Source organism: Watersipora subatra, chromosome 1, assembly GCF_963576615.1.
Source record: "Watersipora subatra chromosome 1, tzWatSuba1.1, whole genome shotgun sequence".
Lineage (NCBI taxonomy): Eukaryota > Metazoa > Bryozoa > Gymnolaemata > Cheilostomatida > Watersiporidae > Watersipora > Watersipora subatra.
In genome coordinates, this window is record NC_088708.1 from 55,245,202 (window position 1) to 55,266,891 (window position 21,690).

Below are 21,690 nucleotides of genomic sequence, written 5' to 3' on the forward strand. Positions count from 1 at the left end.
GGAGGCTGAGGCTATTGAGAAGTAGAAAGTGAATTAGCTAAGCAGGCAATAGTAGAACACACATAATAAGAGCATAGGCATCATGATTGACGTGTATGCAGGCAATGAATTTATGTACAATTTCACTACCAAATTTTTTAGTAAAGCTAGACACCTTTGGCTAAAGAGTGCTAGCTATAGGTCAAAACAAGCCAGTGAAAAATGTCATGTTATACATCCTTGTTTGGACACTTTATTTCTAAAGTGTTTAATGCATTGGAAGTTTAACATAAAAGTGTGCCAAGAATGCACAAAGAACATTGACAGCAATAACTGCATAGTACTGACAGAAATAACTGAATAGAACATGATGTTTAATTAAAATGTAACATAAAAATAAACGTTTTATTTTGTTTTGGTAAGCTTGCAGCAAAAATGTTTGCTGTGCACATAAAATATTGTTTTGCTCCAAATACTTTACAAACAAGTAATAATAACTTTATTGATGCAGATTGTACTGAAATTATATTTGCTACGAGCACCAATGGAAGTCAAAATAAGTAATACAATTCTTACAGACCTTTTAAAAACAATGGCCTTTGCTGCTACAGAAAAGTGAGTAGACCCATAGGAAGAGAAGTATATGTTCTTATACTGCTAAAACTACCTTTGGTTCAGAAATCAGATTTGAAAAGAGCAATGAATTATTATAAGCATTGGCAAAATGTTTGGGATGGATAGGAAACAAAGCTGGGTATTGCACATGCTGGTAATTTAGCTAATGTAAATAGATTTCCTACACTACCTAATTGAAAGCATCAATGCAAAATCTAAATACATGTAAATACTTACTAGCCATAGTACAGAGTGACTGTTTAATGTTTGTCAACATAACATCCGTACCGCTTTGAGCATCTTGAAATTATGTTAAAGTTGCTTTCATTATGAGCTCCCTTTGACATTTTAAAGTATTAAAATGGGCAAATACAAGTTGCATTTTCAGAGAACTTTTAAATTCAAGTCAGATGCCACAAAAAGTTCCTCTGAGTTGTTTGTAGTATATTCTAAAAGTGCTAACACTACATTTGTTTTCCATTTTAAAGTTGACACAAATAATTGAGCAAATTATGTAGCTTATTAGTAAAACTTTTGTTAACATCAGCAAACAAACTGCATACATGCTGCCCGATACCGAAGGCCAAAAATAATAATATATATTGCTATTTATATTTTAACCAATAGTTTTGCAGTTTTGTTATTGTATAGCAATTTGTATAAAACCTACTGTATTTCAGGTTTGAGTAACTATGAGTTTTAGTAGTTTTCTGGCCCTTCCTATCGCGTGTTTTCAACATTTTGAGGTAATAATTAAAAGACATGAGTTGAATTGCGCAACTTCAGCAGCATCTTATACATATATATCATTCGCCAAACTCATTGTCTTGAATCATCAAAGTTCACTAAATCATTCAAAAGGAAATACATACACTTGTATCTCTAATTCTGTTATAGCTTTACCCTTTTACTGCCACCCATGTACAAACTAAGCTACCGGCCTACCGCCAGCCATTTCACCGAAAATTGCCAATTTAGCTTCATGATATGTACATGAAGCATGTATACAATTTTGTTTCAACTTCAAAGTTTATCTAGAAACTATTTGTAATATATTTTATTTTGCTAAAATGTTAACATATAGTGCTATGCAAAAATTAATGTACCTTCACTTTGTGCATTGCTAAAGCTATGTGAAGCTACGATCGCTACGAAGCTAAAACGATGCTCTACAATGTCCCTTACACTTAAAAAACTATTATTTTCACTATCATCAGAGTCACTGCTGCTACTTTAATTATCTGTGTAATCACAAAAATCTGAATTTGAATTGGCTATAGTGTTATCAACATACATGTAAGTAATTATATGTGTTCTGACTTGCGCGATACTTAACAAAACTTACACAAAAATGTCCATTTTTATTTTGGAAATTCTCAATAAAAAATTTGAAACTGCTTGGTTATCTTAGACTAATCTATTAGAGAAATATTCGAACCACACTGACAATACCATCAAAGTTTTAAAATCATCCGTTATGTTTTTAACGGATAATAAAATTAGGTGACCACGCAATTGTTGAAAAATTCGCAAAAATGTGCATACGGCAGTTGCTGATAGATTTAGCATAAATTCGCATACGGTAGGGTAAGAGTAAAAACCAACAAAATATTTGTCAATCTCCTGCCTCTAAACATGATATCTCAAATCTGATAATTACTCTCAGTGTTGACTGAGTAACTAAAAGTGGTAATGAGTAACCATGGAAAACTATTCATTTTATATAATTATGCAAGTGCTCAGCAATTGCAACCATGACTCATAAAAACTAAGAAGAGCAATACTAAATCTCTTTGCTATGCTACATTCCTTTGATTGGTTTGCGCTATTTATATTATGTAATCTGCCAATAATAGATGAATAGAACACAAAAGTGGCATAATGGTTTATGTAAGCGTTTGAAATAATTCAATGCCTGTAAAAATTGACAACTTTTCTTACTGAAGCTATGGCTATATCAAATTATCACACTAATTTTTGGCTCGCATGTATAATGTGCTATTTTACAGCAACTTATTGCAATATCGCATACCTTTAATTTTATGTCTGCAAATCAGTCTTTGGTGTGGGCCATCAATGCTTCTCATCCAGCAGGTATCTATAACTAATTGATTAATTTGATTATGAAGCGTCATTGATTATTTGCAACTATACAAAGAAAAACTAATTTTGGGCATGCTGTTACATTCTTACGTCAGGTATACATTTGCTAGTTACAGTAAAACTTTGTACAGTATATTTTGTTTTGGTGAATTTAAAGTTTTGCTTATCATAGTAACTTTGCCAAAACTTCAAACATTACTACATTTCAAAATACAACCTTACTGATATAATGTTTTATAGTTTGTAAACTATAATTATGTACATGTTAAAAAATATTATAAAATTCGGTAGATGAAACCTTGATTATTTTGACATATTTTTTATGCAAACCAACGTGTAATTAGCAACATACCTTTTCTAGAAAAGAACATCCAACTTTGTCTAATACTCTCTGCCATCTGATGAATATACTGGCATTAATGCTTACCAAGTTTCTAAAAAAATGAATAGATAATTCAAATAGCATAAACAGATATACAAACCAAAATGAATGCAAAATACACATTTTAGTTCACTGGTTAGGTTTTTTGGCAAACTTGAATGTCTGCCTCCTACTACTGAAGCTCTATAAAACAGCTAAGCTCTTAATTACTACACAATTACTACACAAGATTCAAACTAAATACTAAAAGTTTTAAAATTCAAAGGCCGCATATACACCACTTACTTGCTTATGCCTATGCATGTACTACTATTACTTACAAAATCATAACTGAAATACGCAAACTCTCACTATTCATGATAAAAATAATACAATTACATAATGATCATGATATTCTAACAACAGTTTTGACTGTTGGTAGAACCACATTAATAACTTTACTTATCATTATAAAAAACATCAAAAATTATTATATTAATAACTGAAAATAGATTAATGTTAGAGAATTAACTGATTCACTAAAATAACTATTAATTGTCAGCTGGCGTGTCTGTGTTGATGTTACAAAACCGAACATTCGTGTAACAATAATAAAGTCCAAAATTAGGATTTTACAAAAAGTTTTGATATTCTCCTTTATGGTATTATAATGCTGAACTTTCTTGACTTTTCTATGCAGAACAATATCAGCAGTTGGATGACATAAACAGGTGTAAAAAAATATATATCAAACGTGTTCTATGCTACATTCCTTAAAAATTATAATAATTGAAACATACTTTTTTCACGCTAGTCCTATTTCTTTATTAAATAAAATTTATACTGCTTTTCTACAACTGTATGTTTCAAGTAAATAAACTGTAAATTGACTAAAATAACATGAACAACTTACCAAATGTGATGTGCTCCCTTACATGTAGTTATTCCGCTGCTACCAAGCTCTAGTAGACTACATGGGTGAAGAACTAATAGTCCTAACAGCCACAGCAACATTATAACAGCCACATCTCGCTAGCTGTTATATACTGTGGTTATACTTTTGCCACTTTATTTCAATAAATTTAAAAAATCAATTCTTCGACTAAAAAACCATCTCTCAGGTATTGCATTCGGATGAAAAGTTTCAAAAAAAGATTTATTTTGTGGCTGGATGCAACGGCAGCAAAAATATGAATTGTACTGATTATACACTTATTTAAACTTTTACTACAGCCATGCTTAAACATCAGTGGAAACCATAATGTGCAATTATTGTGAATTTTCACAAAAAAGAGCAGATCAATGAGAAACCGTGCAAAAAAAGGGAGTGCTTAAATGGCAGTCTTGAAAACCATAAAGAGGGTCAGCAAATAAATTGTAATGTATTGTAGTTTGTTAATATACAACTTTATTTCCCAAATCTAATAAAGCTATCATGAATATTAGCAAAACTGACTGTATCCGACATAGCTGCTAATTCCTTGTATTGGCTGATGATTAGTCAAAAGCTTATTGCAATATGTTTTTAAATAGATTGTGCTATTAACTGAAACGATAACAAAACACTTAAAAGTAAGAATATTTTAAAATTGATATATGCCTCCTAGTTCCATATATAAGAGCCTCCTAGAGTTTGTAATTTATTGATAGAAAATTACACATTTTTGTTGGAGTTGTCTCCTCTTTTCCATATATATGAATATAGATATATAAGGCAATTATGGGAATCATGTTTAAAATAGTTCTATAGGGTTGTTAAGCACTATAAACACAGCTAGAATTAGGAGGCTCCCTGGACGCCTCCTAATTTTTCAGAGCCTCCTAACATGGATTATATATTGATAGAAGCCTCCTAGTTGGAAAATATAGTTCTATATATATATATATATATATATATACAGTGAAACATGGATAACTCGTCCTCGGATATAGCGAACACATGGTTAACTCGACTGGATTTGCTTGGTCCGTTCCCACGCAATGATAAATGGCTCTATATAACTCGAATTCAACACTGTTATAACAAACTGTTTTTTGCCCAACGGCTACCGAAACGGTTGCTATCGCTTTAGAAAATCACTTTATTCCAAGCCATAGAGGTAAACCTCAACTTTTCGTAATTCATAAGCGTCGTTATTACCTCCATCGGCAAAATATTTTTGTCAACGACTGTTCTAAAGGTTTGGTGAAATTTGATTTATACTTCTATACGATGAATAGCACGGGCTAGCCGGGTCATGGGCGCAAGGATTTTTGCCGCGCACATACAAAACAAAAACAGCATGTTGTTTTTGTTTTGTATTTGCGTGGCAAAAATCCTTGAGTGCGTGACCCGGCTAGCCCGTGATGAATAGTTTTCCGACGTTGATTCCGTGTTGAATTAACGTCGGAATGTTGAATGTTTAAAACGTCTTAAAAAATGTAATCAAACGTATACGTTGTCTTAGCTAAAAAACTATTCATCGTTTGACCTAAACACAAAATACGTGTGTACATTCAATAAGTATCCATTCAAAAAGCGTGAGTGATATACAATGTACCGTAAAACCTCGTAAAACTTTTAATTGAACTGCCTCGGAGTGTTGCTCTTAACGAATCCCAGGTAAAGTAAGGTAATCTTTGCAAAAACTTCAAGAAAGATCGGCAAAATTGATCGTGGGTAAAACGTTCAAAAGAAAAAGATGTCTTTTCTTTGAGCATTTCAGCAATGATCAAGTTTTGTCAATGTCAATCTAAAAAACGTCCTGGCAATAACATCACCTCAAACAACAAACCAATCTCAAGTGATAGAAAAATCTCTATACTTTTTGATAAAAACGTTTTAAGCTTTACATTAGAAGCATTTAATTTGAAACAAGCTATTTGTGCTTTTGATTTATATTATAGCTTGTATATATACATGTATCTACTAATAAATAAGTAAATACATAGACTTGTGACAGTGCTCTGATAACTTGAACGCTCTGATAATTCAAACGCTTTCACGGACCCGTGAAGTTCGAGTTATCCATGTTTGACTGTATATATATATTTTCTTTTCTCAAAGTATGTATGCCATGTGTGATGCATTACGGCTATAGATATAACTATAGCATACGCAGATTATTTTACTGATGCGGCCACGCATTACGATGCCCCTGTTAAGAAATACTTTTTGTAAGGTTCAATTACCATATCTGGAGTCGAGGCCAATTCTTTTTGTGCGAACAACTACATCGAAATATTTTGATACCTAAGTATATGTAACACGATGCTTCTTCGTCTTTTTGTCGTTAAAGCTAATAATTTATCTCGAACTTAAAATTTCGCAATTTTTGTACTGATTATATATGTTATTAAAATGTATACGCTGCATCGACATTTTGTAGTTTACATACTTGCTATTTATTTTAGGTCTACATTTAATTCGCTACTAATTTCTTCCAGCTGCTCAAAAGACTTTTTCCCATGTTCGTTTAAAAATTCTCTTTATGTCATTTTCTTTAGTTTAAATTAAAGCACCTTTGTTTGCATGTTCCTATCAGTGCTTGCTTTGTGTATTAGATTTTACATCTCTTTTTTTAAACCTTACCAATTAGTGATTCATATTTAATTTCACATTTTAAAACAAACACTTGTAAGATTACTGTAAGATTATCTGTTAGATTATCTCTAAGATTTACTATAAGACCTATCGTGTAAAATTACAAGTATCAGCTATTCCTCACTTTTACATTTACATACGTTTACATACATTTTCATACTTTGAGAAATATGTATATATATATTTTTTTCATTCTTTTATAACATTTACAAACTTCGTATAACTTTTGAAGTAATTAATATTTCTCTCAAGTGACGTGTATCACCAATACTCATGTTTATTTTTAAAGTACGCCTGAGAAAACTTTCTATAGTTAAAAGAGAATTGAGTCACACACAGATAGTCTAAAGACAAGTACACAGTTCACTAGTTGGCGCCGGCCATAGACATAGATATATGCTGTTTGTTACTCTACCTGTGCGTAAAATCTATCCGGCAATGGATGGCACTTCATGAAGTAATCGAGTGGCCATCTAATTTGTCGGAGTCCCTCATCATATTGTCCAATCATCTGGTAGGCATCGCCAAAAAATATCAAACCATGTAGAAGCATGGTCGTAGCTGAAGACATTGGTAACCCAAACTTTACGTGATCACCAGCTAAAATCACAATTTCAAAACGATCATTAACAATCAACATATAGATCTTAATTGTGTAGTTATTCATAGTATAATGGCCCCAGGACAACAAAAAATATGCTCTAAACAAGTTACGAGATATGGTTTTTTTGTTCTGAGGCCATTATTCCGTGATTATTACCGTGATTCCCCTAGAACACTATTTTTATTTGTTAAATTATATGAAACGCATCTGCAGTCTCCAGGTTCTTCTTTTAGTTCAAATATCTTTATCTAATATTATTCAGTGATTTACGATGTTGTAACTTCTCTGACATTATGCAAATACTTCTGCTTGTCTTTGCTATTCTAGGTGATTGTTAAAACTAAAAAATGGTATATACATGGATATACCTATGTATATACATGTATATACATATGTTTATACTTATCATAAAACTCTGATCACCTTGTAATTTTGCCTGTAACTGTCCCTCTGAAAAACTGGACTCAAACTTGTAACACCCAATTTATGATACAGACAGTTTACCAACTTTATCAATCTGACTAGCATATGAGATTGCAGAACAAACTTTACTATAATAAAAGCCGTGTCCCATGGCGTTAAAAAGTTTTTGCAGGATGGAAGAGTTGTAAGAGCAGACTGCGAGGGCTCCATGTGTTACCTGTGGTTTGCTTAATGTGAAATAGGAGGCCCGCTGCAAGCGACACCCTTGCAAAACTTTTGCATAAATATAAATATTTCGGAATAAAAGAATTTCGCTTTCAAAGAAACGTGTTATGGAAGCTATGTAGTAAGTTGCATTGGAAATACAGAAATTATTTCAAGACAACGAAAATAAATTGTTGACAATTTTTCAATCTCATACCAAACATGTACGTAACCGCTGGTATTTAGCGACACAGACGCTTGTTAACAGTGAATGTCTGGCATTATGAGACATGTGACAAGCGATTTGTTTCAGTGGACATATAGCATGCCACTTGTGCTAGGCGGAACATAGCGACTGGCTTACATCAGGACACATGTGACATATGACTTGTATCAGGTGACATATGACAATGCCTTATATGCATATCAAATGACATGAAAACTAATTTGAACCAGGTCACATGTGAGTGACAGATTAAGTGACACTTGGTTCAAGTGACCTGAATGTTAATGTGTTGCATGCATATATGACCCCTTGCAACGTATGACATACAGCAGAAGAAATTCAGCATCCAAAAGCAGGTACCCCTTTAACAAACTATAAGCATTTGATGATGCGTAATATAAAACTTGAGTGACTGACACATGAGGCTGCTTGAGCAAAAACTGGCTCACCATTGTGCCAGCCTCCACTCAGGTCACGGCCAACATCACTGCCATCATTTTCTGATGAATCGCCTCTTCAGGAGATTCTGTTATCGGCAGGAAGAACTCCTGATCGTTGAGCCTCGTAGAAAAAGAAGGAGTAATTGATAGCCAAAGCATAGTTAGAGTCTACAAAAAATGACTGTTTTGCACAAAAGGGAAAAATAGTTTTTATAAATACTGAGCTCAAAAACAACAGTAAATAAAGAATTTATTGGAAGCTTTTTTACATTATATACCAACCGTAAGTCACTGTTGTTGTCACTGGGGTAGTTGCAGTAGTTGTAGACGTGGTGGTAGTTGTAGGAGTGGTGGTAGCTGTAGGAGTGGCGGTAGCTGTGGGAGTGGTGGTAGTTGCAGGAGTGGTGGTAGTTGCAAGAGGGGTGGTAGTTGTGGAAGTGGTGGTAGTTGCAGGAGTGGTGGTAGTTGCAGGAGTGGTAGTTGTGGGAGTGGTGGTAGTCGCATATCCATAGGTTATCTCGAAGCACGGGGACAAGCTATTTAGGTTGCCAATGCTAAACCTACAATAGGTATAACTGCCTGATTATCTAATAACAACAGATGGGCAAAAACAACTACATATTAGTAAAACACATAAAAACATGCCCTCTTACTTACCTTCATGGAAACATTTCTATTTCCTGTTTACTTCAGACCAGCAAAGCTGGTCAATGAATCAGAATTAAGAGTATAAATTAATAGAACGTATTCAAAAATAAAGATCTTGGAGCACATACACGATGATTTTTGCCAACTCTGACTCAGATGTTGCTCATAATATGTACAACATTTAACTGAGCTTATCTGAGTATAAACATGCTATGTGGCAGATATTATGCTTGATTACCGGTTCAAACAATTGATAGCCAGCTTTACAAAAATTGCTAAAAAGCAAAGTGATAAGGTAAGTAATTTTTCCATAATGAAATCTATCTGACAAATCAGAAAGCGTAACATTAACCAATATGCTAGTATATCGTTTCTATAAACTATATATGCAAACTAAATAAAACATATACGCTAATATGCAAGTATATACAAGTTCTGTCGACTTACAGCTACATTTCAGATATTTACAGTTTGCCTTTTTTGGAAAGGTGTGAAGGAATATTCATGCCATGGATCATTAATCGTGACATACGCATATTTTTGAGCAAACGATGCTTTATTAGGTAAATGGAATTGTTTGGATTTGAATGAACTGAAAAACTTTGGCTCCGAGACTTTACTAACTAACTGTACATGTAATGGAAACATAACTGAGCAAATCATCATTCAAAATGTGTTGATGACAGCTTTAACACAGTTAATGATGGTTTAATATAGCTGTTTTTAGCTTTTGTAATACTAAAATTAGAAAGTGTAATGCTTGCGTAACGTTTGGTTAGATGATGTGATATCAACTCACAAAGTTGCCTCAAACCTGTATTAGTTTGTAAAACGAAACTCACAAACTGCTTGAATTTTCATGAATTGAAATTATCATCAGTATAGACAATATAATATATTCTCTTTACTGATCTAGATCTGAGCATATTATGCTCATGTATGAATGAATTATGCAGAATAGAAAGTGGCTTAAAAATAAACTTTATTATTGTATAAACTATAAAATGTGATAAACATTCCTAAATTTATTAACCAAAATTAGTTAACATAAATTTAATAATATTTAATATTGTACTAGCAAATAGCATTCAGCTCTAACAAAGCCAAGGAGATTTGTTGGCACTGTTGATAAGTTACCATGGTAACAATACAATTATGATGGATCCGTGATAACAATAGTAAACAGATGTAAATTGATCTAGATGTTGGTGAATGGTTCGAATAACAGAAATGAGCTTATCTGGAGTTGTCTACTCCTACATCGTCTAGACTGACATCTTTTGATAAATTCAATGTGCATAGAAAGAAACATGGTAGTCTCTGCTTACTTGACAGTAAATTCCAGACAAAATATATCTCCTGCTGCCATTACTCCTTCTCCGTTCTTATTGGTCAAACTGTACACCTTATCGCTGACCTTTGTTACAACAGCATCAATGACCTGCAGAGTACTCACACGTTACACTCAACTGGTGGCGCAGATCTGTTACTAAAGACTAAGTTCTACATAACGACTTTGTGCTGAGTAGATCTTACAACTTAGCCAAGAACAGCTACACAATCCATTAGGTAATCACTGCATGATATAAACAAGTGACATTGAAATATACATTACTTCTTAGTGTAGATTATGTATTCATTGTTAAAGTTTGACATTAGTTAATTTACCTACAAGACACTTATTTGCACAGTCAAAACAAGTGACATTGAACTGCTTACCTGAACAGCACTAATAATTAACATTGAACTACATGTACTTACATGAACAGCACTAACAAGTAACATTGAACTATTTACCTGAACAGCACAAACAAGTGACATTGAATTAATTACCTGAACAGCACTAACAAGTGAGATTGAACTACTTACCTAAACAGCACTTACAAGTGACATTGAACTACTTACCTGAACAGCACTAACAAGTCACATTGAACTACTTACCTGAACAGCACTTATAAGTGACATTGAACTACTTACATGAACAGCACTAACAAGTGACATTGAACTACTTGCCTGAACAGCACTAACAAGTGACATTGAACTAATTACCTGAACATCACTTACAAGTGACATTGAGCTACTTACATGAACAGCACTAACAAGTGACATTGAACTACTTACATGAACAGCACTAACAAGTGGCATTGAACTACTTACCTGAACAGCACTAACAAGTGACATTGAACTACTTACCTGAACAGCACTAACAAGTGACATTGAACTACTTACCTGAACAGCACTAACAAGTGACATTGAACTACTTACCTGAACAGCACTAATAGGTGAAATTAAACTACTGACCTGAACAGCACTAACAAGTGACATTGAACTACTTACATGAATAGCACTAATGAGTGACAAAAACTACTTACCTAAACAGCACTAATAAGTGACATTGAACTACTTACCTGAAGAGCACTAACAAGTGACATTGAACTAATTACATGAACAGCACTTACAATCCACATTGAACTACTTACCTGAACAGCACTAACAAGTGACCTTAAACTACTTACCTGAACAGCACTAACAAGTCACATTGAACTACTTACCAGAACAGCACTAACAAGTGACATTGAACTACTTACCTGAACAGCACTAACAAGTGACATTGAACTACTTACTTTAATAGTACTAACAAGTGACATTGAACTACTTACCTGAACAGCACTAACAAGTGACATTGAACTACTTACCTGAACAGCACTTACAATTCACATTGAACTACTTACCTGAACAGCACTAAATAGTGACATTGAACTACTGAATTGAACAGCACTTACAAGTGACATTGAACTACTTACATGAACAGCACTAATAAGTGATATTGAACTACTTACCTGAACAGCACTAACAAGTGAAATTGAACTACTTACATGAACAGCACTAAAAAGTGGCATTGAACTACTTACCTGAACAGCACTTACAATTCACATTGAACTACTTACCTGAACAGCACTAAATAGTGACATTGAACTACTGAATTGAACAGCACTTACAAGTAACATTGAACTACTTGCCTGAACAGCACTTACGAGGGACTATGATCAAATTGCTAGTGCAGCACTAAAAAGTCACACCCCAGCAAAGTTTTAGCACAGCCCTATCAACTGACTCTGCGCTAGTTACCAGAAGTGCAACTATAATTTCTGACATCTTAATTTGTTTAACCTATGCCTACGATAGTTTTGTTAATACCGAGAACTGCCACTCTGAATTCTGAAAGTACAAATATCACAATTTGAGTACACTTTTACTTCCAGATATAGATGGATAGAATGAGCTCACTCGTAAACCCTTGGTACTGTGGGTGAACGTAAGTGTAGCGTCCCATCCGACAATGTCCTGTGGAATTGTAAGGTTTATTCTTCCATCATAGCTTGTGAAATAGAAGTTTCGGACACTTAAACTTTCATCACACCCATAGACCTGCTGAAACCACAAACGCACAAATACACATGCGTAACAGCCTAGCCAAGTTCTGTCAGTTTTCCTATTATCACAGCCAAGTATGCGTTGAAAATTTACAAGTACAACTTGAGAAACATGCAAAAAGCCAATCTGAATTGCAATATAATGAGTAGCTATGTGATTGATAAGATATGCAGTGTATGCCTTTGTATGATTATGTACAAAACTATGCAGGAAGTGATAAAATTGTTGCAATTTAAATAATTTTTTCGATGATGTCGATGTGACCACAATATAAATATCTACAATGCAAAGTGATTAATCCGTAACAGCGGCCTTGAATCTCTTCAATTTGGTGGAGCAAGTCCAAATAAGTTGCTTTGATTTAGATTATGTGTATGGCCACAGGAAACTATACATCTATTATTAGTAGTGTGAGTTCTTTTGAATATTGTTAGAATAATAAAACTCATGTTGACATAGGTGCACTGACAACTGAACTGGATTGACAAAGTTGGTATGACACAACTCCCATCACATCACTAGAAACATGAGCAATTGTTCAGATGCATGTAAGGCTGATATGATACAACTCCCATAACATCACTAGAAACATGAGCAATTGTTCAGATGCAAGTAAGACTGATATGATACAACTCCCATAACATCACTAGAAACATGAGCAATTGTTCAGATGTAAGGCTGATATGATACAACTCCCATAACATCACTAGAAACATGAGCAATTGTTCAGATGCAAGTAAGACTGATATGATACAACTCCCATATCATCACTAGAAACATGAGCAATTGTTCAGATGTAAGTAAGACTGATATGACACAACTCCCATAACATGACTAGAAACATGAGCAATTGTTCAGATGCAAGTAAGACTGACATGATACAACTCCCATAATATCACTAGAAACATGAGCAAATGTTCAGATGCAAGTAAGACTGATATGATACAACTCCCATAACATCACTAGAAACATGAGCAATTGTTCAGATGTAAGGCTGATATGGTACAACTCCCATAACATCACTAGAAACATGAGCAATTGTTCAGATGTAAGGCTGATATGGTACAACTCCCATAACATCACTAGAAACATGAGCAATTGTTCAGATGTAAGGCTGATATGGTACAACAAATTTCCAACCTTAAACGGAATATCACACTCACCCCAAATAGCTTACAAGTAAAATTTCAAATTAAATAAAACTATTTGCTAAAAATGTTTTTCAAAATCGTTTTAGAAAGACTTTGTGGACACAGATGGTAGGTTTATGCAGAATTTTATTGCAGATGTACAGAGTAGACAAACAGCTTAGAAGGACTGCAATACATTGTGAGTTGTTAGTGAAACCTTATCTTATAGATGGTACATGTCTATCTCAGTCACATAACTCCAATGAGGTCTTCAGGATATGACTGAGGTAAGAACAAGAATTACTGTGTAAACTCACCAGCATCCTATTCAACATTTTATCTAGAAATAAGTTTATGGTATAAACTATGACTTCGTCCTATCTACATGTACTAGTAAAAAACTTAAGTGTAGCAAGAAAGGTTTTATGGTAGCCTGTGATCATATGATCATATTTGAAGAGTTTGCTTAGTAACAGAAGATCTAGTTTGTTAGGTACATGTACTTAGTAATGCTGAATTAAATACTTTACTATCGACTTGAGTTAAGTTGATAGTAAAGTATTATATTATGATTATATGAATGACATCAGTACTTGTATAATTACACTCAAAAATCTTCCATGCGTCAACATGTTCAAGCTTATAGAATTAATTGCATCAGATATGATTTGGTGTTGATGTTATTGTACGAAAATTTTCATGAATTAAAATAACTTCCTGAAAACAGTTTGAGATGTAACATGATATGGTTGAAAAAGTTAATAAGAAAAATTTGCATTTCTATTGAAACAACATAAAAAACTTTTAATAGATTCAGTGTAAAAACAAAAAGACAAAATAATTGCAAAGTAGTAGCACAACAAAACTAGAACCCAAACGCTTTTTTCCATTCCAATAATTAAACTAAATTATGGTATATAATTACCCTGACTCCGTTCACAGCTATCCAGACAACAGCAATCAGCAAGTACTTCTGTACCCTGTCCATCATGCAGTGAGGTCGACAGCAAACTCTGAAAACCTAAAGATGCCACAGCTATTTGTACCTTATAGCATGCACTTCACCAAGAAAAGTCTTTCAAACCTTTTGGGCCTGTGGGTAGATATGAAGGGAAACATTTGACTTGCTTCAATGAGTTTGTAAAGAACATAAAACACGAACTCACGTGACAGCCTTATATAAGGATATAATCCTCTCTAAATGATACCTATTTGTGTATTTTCACAAAATATGATACTAACAAATCTTGGAAAATTGTTATTCTGTCAATGTACTTATGTAACCAAGAAATATATATTTCTCTCTTGGAATGTGAAAAGTAGGAAATATGCACATATATATGCAATCAAGCTTTAGTAAAACTAATAATAGACCTGTTAACTTGTGGCAATATACACGAAATTTATTGAAGACCGCATTAGGGAAGCTACGTAGTAGTTCATATAGGCCTAAATAGGTAGGTTGCCATTGCATCATTATTGACCTATATAATTATATTTACAACAACTTAACATCAAAGGATCTTATGTATATCAGCAATTTTATTTTGAATCTAGAGGTAGTGAAACTACAAACATATACTTTTAATGTGGTGTACTTAACATTGGCTAGCTACAGAGTACAGCTAAAGTACAGCTATAGTTTGCACACACCGGTACTCTTCATTGCGCTAGCTACAGCATTTGTTTGAGCAGACCATGGATTGCTGCCCAGTTTATAGTCAGCCTTACAAGAGAGTCATGTTTTGATTTTTGTCTAGTGAACTGAGTTGAGGAAATTTATAGGTAAGTTTTATTTTATTCTCCTTTCCTTTGTCGCTGTTTTTGGTTTTTGTATTATACTGATAAATTGTATTCTTGGAAATTGTTGAATATTATTATTTTGGTCTTAATGGTTTCATGAGTATGATAAATTAAAATCAATACATCAGTAAATATTTTCCATAATATTTTTAAATAATTTTGGCAGAAGTTTTTGATTATCACAGGTGACCAGCAGGCTCGTCTTGATTATCAGACCATGATATGTACCCCTTCGAAGTAAGGTTAAAAAAGTTATATGAATTTTTACGGTAAGTTGTAAGATATCACTGCTAAAAGTGACAGCATTACAATGACGATAAAACAGACGCGTAAGAACAATAGACATGGTTTTATTGAATGCGTGAAGTATATCTGTGAAAATATTTCGACGAATAAGGTTGCATAAAAGTGTAAACAGAAACCATCTCCCACAACTATGTTACATTTGAGCCATTATGGAGAGAGAATCCAAATTACGGCGGTCTCGTGTGGCTGCGATTAACTGTTCGTTTTTGAGCTTTTAAGAGCTTGTAATCACACTCCCACATATTTTGCACCTACAACACAACAGAGTAAGACATGGTAAATCTTTTGATATCAAATAACTGTAATGTGAATTTTGTTGCAAGTCAACCTTTAACTATAGAGTTAAATAACTATAGTCATTTAACTCAAATAAATATTATTATGAAAGGGTCGGGGTGCCTGCTGATTAACTCTATTGCCAGGTTTAAATAAATGTTTTTACTATTTTACAGTAGATGTTTTGAGTTTCACAGCCACAAAATAGAAAATGAGCTTTTCACTATTTTAGTTCACCATCAGTTTTTCATCAATTTAAACCATTTTTGATTCATAACTGTGAAATATTCTTCACAGTATGATAAAATAACTTGCATGTATAATAAGCTGATCTAGGGGATACACATGTATAATAAGGTAAACTTGGGGATACACATGCATAATAAGGTGAACTGAGAGATACACATGCATAATAAGATGAACTGGGGTATACACATGCATAATAAGGTGAACTGAGGGATACACATGCATAATAAGGTGAACTGGGGGATACACATTCATAATAAGGTGAACTGAGGGATACACATGCATAATAAGGTGAACTGAGGGATACACATGCGTATTAAGGTAAACTTGGGGATACATATGCATAATATGGTGAACTGAAGGATACACATGCATAATAAGGTGAAATGGGGGATACACATGCATAATAAGGTGAACTGGAGAATACGCATGTATAATAAGGTGAACTGGGGGGTACACATGCATAATAAGGTGAACTGGAAGATACACATGCATAATAAGGTGAACTGGGGAATACACATGTATAATAAGGTGAACTGAGGGATACACATGCATAATAAAGTGAACTGGGGTGGTACACATGCATAATAAGGTGAACTGGAGAATACACATGCATAATAAAGTGAACTGGGGGATACACATGCATAATAAGGTGATATGAGAAATACATCAAAGAATCTGACAAAGCAACTTGCTAGCTGCTGGGCTTATCTTAAATAGAAACGGGTTATATCTAAGTAGGAAAGATGGTGGCAGGGGCTCAAAAGTGTACAGTGGAAATAATAATCATGTTGTGCATCTATTGTTAATCAAAAGTACTCTTTTGCTAAATCTAACAAATTACTAAAACTAAAGACATTCTAGTCCAAAGCAACCAGTAGTAAATGTAAGCCTGAAAATGCTTTTTAAATTAACCAGTGATCCTGCTAAAAAGACCATATGCACCTAGTAATAAATTGTGCAAATAATCATGTTGCACTTATACCTGTGGTGATCTGTCCCTTTCGTTTTTGTCAAAGTGTTGTAAAACGCTCAAAATCATCTAATTATGCCAAATTGACAAATCAACATCATCTGAGATTGGCAATTAACCTACATGGAATAGTTAACTATGTCAACTATAGTCTTACTAGAGTTAACTAAATCCGATAGATTTGCATAAAACAGATAAATCAGACCAGGTACTTGTGGTGAGTAGTTAATATCTCAATCCTTTCAGCCCACAGTTGAGCAAGGTACAAATCTAAATAGGCCCACAGTGGATCTAGATTGGTACAAGATAACAGATTCACTAGACCAACTTAAACCACTCATATTTTACAGTTTAAGCAGAAGTTGCTCCCTCATTACAGTAATATTACAATAGCCTCTCATAGAATACCTCTAGTTTACTTTCCTAATAAAAGACTGCAAAAACCTTTCCACATGCACAAACACAACATTCTCTCATCTCTCTAGTTCTGGTGACAAACATGTCACTGCTGGCTATTTTCTATCAACAACTACAAATTCTGTCAGTTATTCAAACACAAGGGAGACAAATCCGAATATTATCAATAATTATATAACCAATAGACTTGGCTACTTGTGGTTATTATAATCACCTTTATCTTGGTTTAGAATAACACTTGACCCAGATTCACAGGCTTCATGCTCCTCTTAGTGAGGAATTGACATGGTCTCCAATTTGACTGCATAGCTCTGGTTACACGCAGACCTGAATCTATCAGTGGACAAACATGATCTCCACCAGCTGCATATGTAAAATAATGATATAAAATATATATGATTGAATCTGATGGTTCAGAGCATCTGGTTCTCTCTGTCAAGTTCTGTTCCAGAACTTTTGACTTCCCATGTTGATAATTTCGTTTGTTGTTTGCCAGCCGCACTATAAAATGGACTACTGTTTACCTTCTGTATTGTCAACGGTGGTATAATAGTGGCAGTTTCTGAACATTTTGATGGTTGCGGGTCAAACCACTTCATTATTGTTAAAATTAATTTCTCTGTTGAATAATTTGTTATTGTTTCGTATGCTTGTACGTAAGACTGCGTAGGCTAGCTAAATTTATTATAACCCTAAAAGCTATAGCTTACCTATATAACTGTTCACCGAAATCCCTACCACAATGCCTGAAAGAGATACAATGCTCCCTCTCTCTTTCCCTCCCTTTTTCTCTCATTCTCTTTCTCTCTTTTTCCTTCTCTTTCTCTCTTTCTTTTTTTTTCTCTCTTTTCTCTCTTCCTCTCTCTTCCTCTCTCTTCCTCTCTCTTTCTCTCCCTATCTCTCTCTTTGTCTCTCTGTTTTTCTCCTTCTCCTTCTCTTTCTCTCACTCTTTTTCAGTTCAGCATTATATGTCGTAAGTTATAGTGAACACGAAATCCGAAACAGATAGTTGATAAAATATATGATGACAAAGTTGAAGTTTAGTTTGGTAAAATATATACTAAAACGTAGCTTAAAGTATCTGTTTAGTAAGCTAGATTCATTTAAGCTAAGTTCAACATTTATGTTATACGTCTATCTCAAAGGTAAGAACTCCCAGCGATGAGTACTGCACATGGCAAGTGCACCGTAATGTTCTATTTTATTGCAGATCATAACCACAAAATACACTAAAGTTAATCTAGGTAACTATATTTACTAAGGATAATGTACTACTCCATTATTAAATTTTAATATATACTTTATTAAAGCATACTGTATACTGTATTCTGTCTCCTGGTTCACCACCAGCTTGAACTCTTGCACTCAAACCAACCCCGCTTTCTTCCAGCAATTCCAGCATAAATAATCCTGCTGCTACGACTCTTCCAGCTTGGCCAACGCCTCCCAAACCTACTCCCAAACCTACCAAAAAGCAGCTCAAAAATTGGCAGCAAGAGCCCCTACAAAACCGTCTGCCCTGCGCCATAAACTTTATTTCAAGCTTGCCAAGCCTGCCAAGCCTGATAGACCAAGCAGGCCTAGCACTGTGATAGACATTCCTACACACTTGGTCGTTGCAAAAAGGTTTGCATTGCTTGTTTCTGGTCTTTTGTTGAGTATTCTGGCAGCAGCACTATTATAATCCTTGCTTGTCCAAGTTATTCACATCAGATATAGACATCCCATTCACTGAAAATTCAGCATGCGTGATCAAGGATATTGTATCATTCACTGTGCACAGCATGAATTATTATGCACAGTTGAATTTATTATTTTGTGTTCAATGAGCTGCATCACTTTTGTTAAAATGTTACTTTTTATACTCAGAACATATTTTCCATGGTAGAAAAGCAAAAAAACATTACTCTTTAAAATAAGTTGTTGCATAAATTATTTAAAATCTCTAGTGAAAAGATTTATCTTTGGTAACATTCAAAGACATCTTCGGTAACAACCATTCAGACATTCAGTACTAAATTACTTAAACTCATACTGAGGGTCCAAAAATGTTAAACAGTAAAAAATGTGAAACAATAAAAAATGTGAAACCATTCACTTAGAATTTTAATGGAAAAACTAATGCATTAATGATTGACTGTATATAGTAATCAGATGTGTTTTGTTAAATAATTGCACTGTAATTCACTTACTGCACCGCCTAAACCTCCTCCTCCATAATTAAATAAAAGACAAAGCTATACAGACCCTAAGGTCTCTTCACCCACTAGCCCACCAGTTGCTCCCAGTCTAGTTTTCCCCTTGAAGCAGTATCAACCATCCCAAAATACACAATTAATGGCCAATCAAGCTGCAAGGACTCTGATCCTTCAATGTCATGTAATGTTGTAATGTTGAAACCCAGCCGGTTAACGCTTCTGAAGAGGTACATAGTACCTGTAACTGCAGAGCTCCAAACCATAGCCCAGGTTGAGCTCATGATAAAACCTCTGGAGGAGGCAGTGAGTGATGCGTGCACGAAACCAGACAGCATCATGGAAGGTGATCGCGGTAGTTGATTGGTGGGAGGCTTTCTACAAAGATGCTCGGCAGTTGTTGGGCGTAATGCGGGGTATAGGTGGGAACACATCACAGAAAATTGCCTGCAGGGTGTTGGAAGTAACTGAGCCCTCAAGGTAAGCATCTTGCTTGTGGGATCTATTAGATGGCTTGCTGCAAATTTACAATTAATTTCATTAGAGTGTAGACGACTTCAGTACAATGCACAAACATTGCTTGCAGTCTTTGCTGGAACAGGCTCTGTATAAGCTGGATAATCTTTTAAGTTTGGCTCTCTAATTGTTTCTTTATCCTGTCACAAGTTAAAAAGTATAGACTTCATTTTTTCATGCTTTTCATATGCATACGTTTTATATCGCTTTACAGCTGGTGGGAGTATGGAGGTATCATCCTCGCAGGGAGATTTGAATTTGTATGACGGTGAAGAATCTTCATCCAAGACCAGAGGAAGCTCCAGCAGTACTAGAGGTGGGAGAAGCAGTATATCCTTGTCAGCTCTTTTATGTGGGACAAGATAGAACTAACTTATCACACTCATGTGTGATATTGAGAAGTGTAATTCGGTTATACATATTTTACCCATCTTAGGAACTGATAATGCAAATTGTTTTTATTCTAGGTCGTAAAATTGTAAAACATTTTTACAATAGGCTATCAACTACAATATTATCAACTCAAAATGACTATAGAACGCTCTATCACAGGTAGATCAAGCTGCTTTTTTGCGAGTGTGCATAGAAAAGTCTGGTTTACTATGTTCTGTGTAACATCTTGTTTTTGTTTTTAACTTGATTTGATTCCTACCTGACTGCCCATCATTGCATGGCCTGTTATTTGTGCTTTTTTGTCAAACTTAGTCCCGCTTGCTCGGATAAAATCTATAGCCAATGTAGCATCGAATAGACAGCTTGACAGCGAGAGAACTTCTGGCAGCCTATCCAACAGTTCAGCTTCTCAGGAAAATTGGTGCCCTCTACCTACTTCACAATCAGCCCATTTGAAAGAAGGACCTGTTCTACAGCCTCCTCCCAGCAAAGACCGAAAACTGTCTGAGCAGGTAGGTATTTAGTGACAGGTCATAGCAAGAGTTGTTTTGCCATAGTTTGTGAAGTAATTGCTACGCTACATTCATTAATATATTCTCAGCACAAGAATGTCCTGTTCTGGAGTTTTGTCTAGGAATCATTGTATTGCTTCACACTCATCAACTAGTAGTGAAAATTATTCAGTTATTCATGTGTTTGATATGGTGTAGTCCATGTTGATATAGTATTCACCTAGTCAAGTGTTTAATATGGTGTAGCCCATGTTGATATAGTATTCACCTAGTCAAGTGTTTAATATGGAGTAGTCCATGTT

At 34.5% G+C, this 21,690-nt stretch overlaps 1 pseudogene; it reads right to left on the minus strand.

The window, feature by feature from the left end:
• LOC137389063 (uncharacterized) overlaps positions 1 to 20,233 on the minus strand; it is a 37,289-nt pseudogene extending 17,056 nt beyond the window's left edge.
• Between the last annotated feature and the right edge of the window lie 1,457 nt (positions 20,234 to 21,690).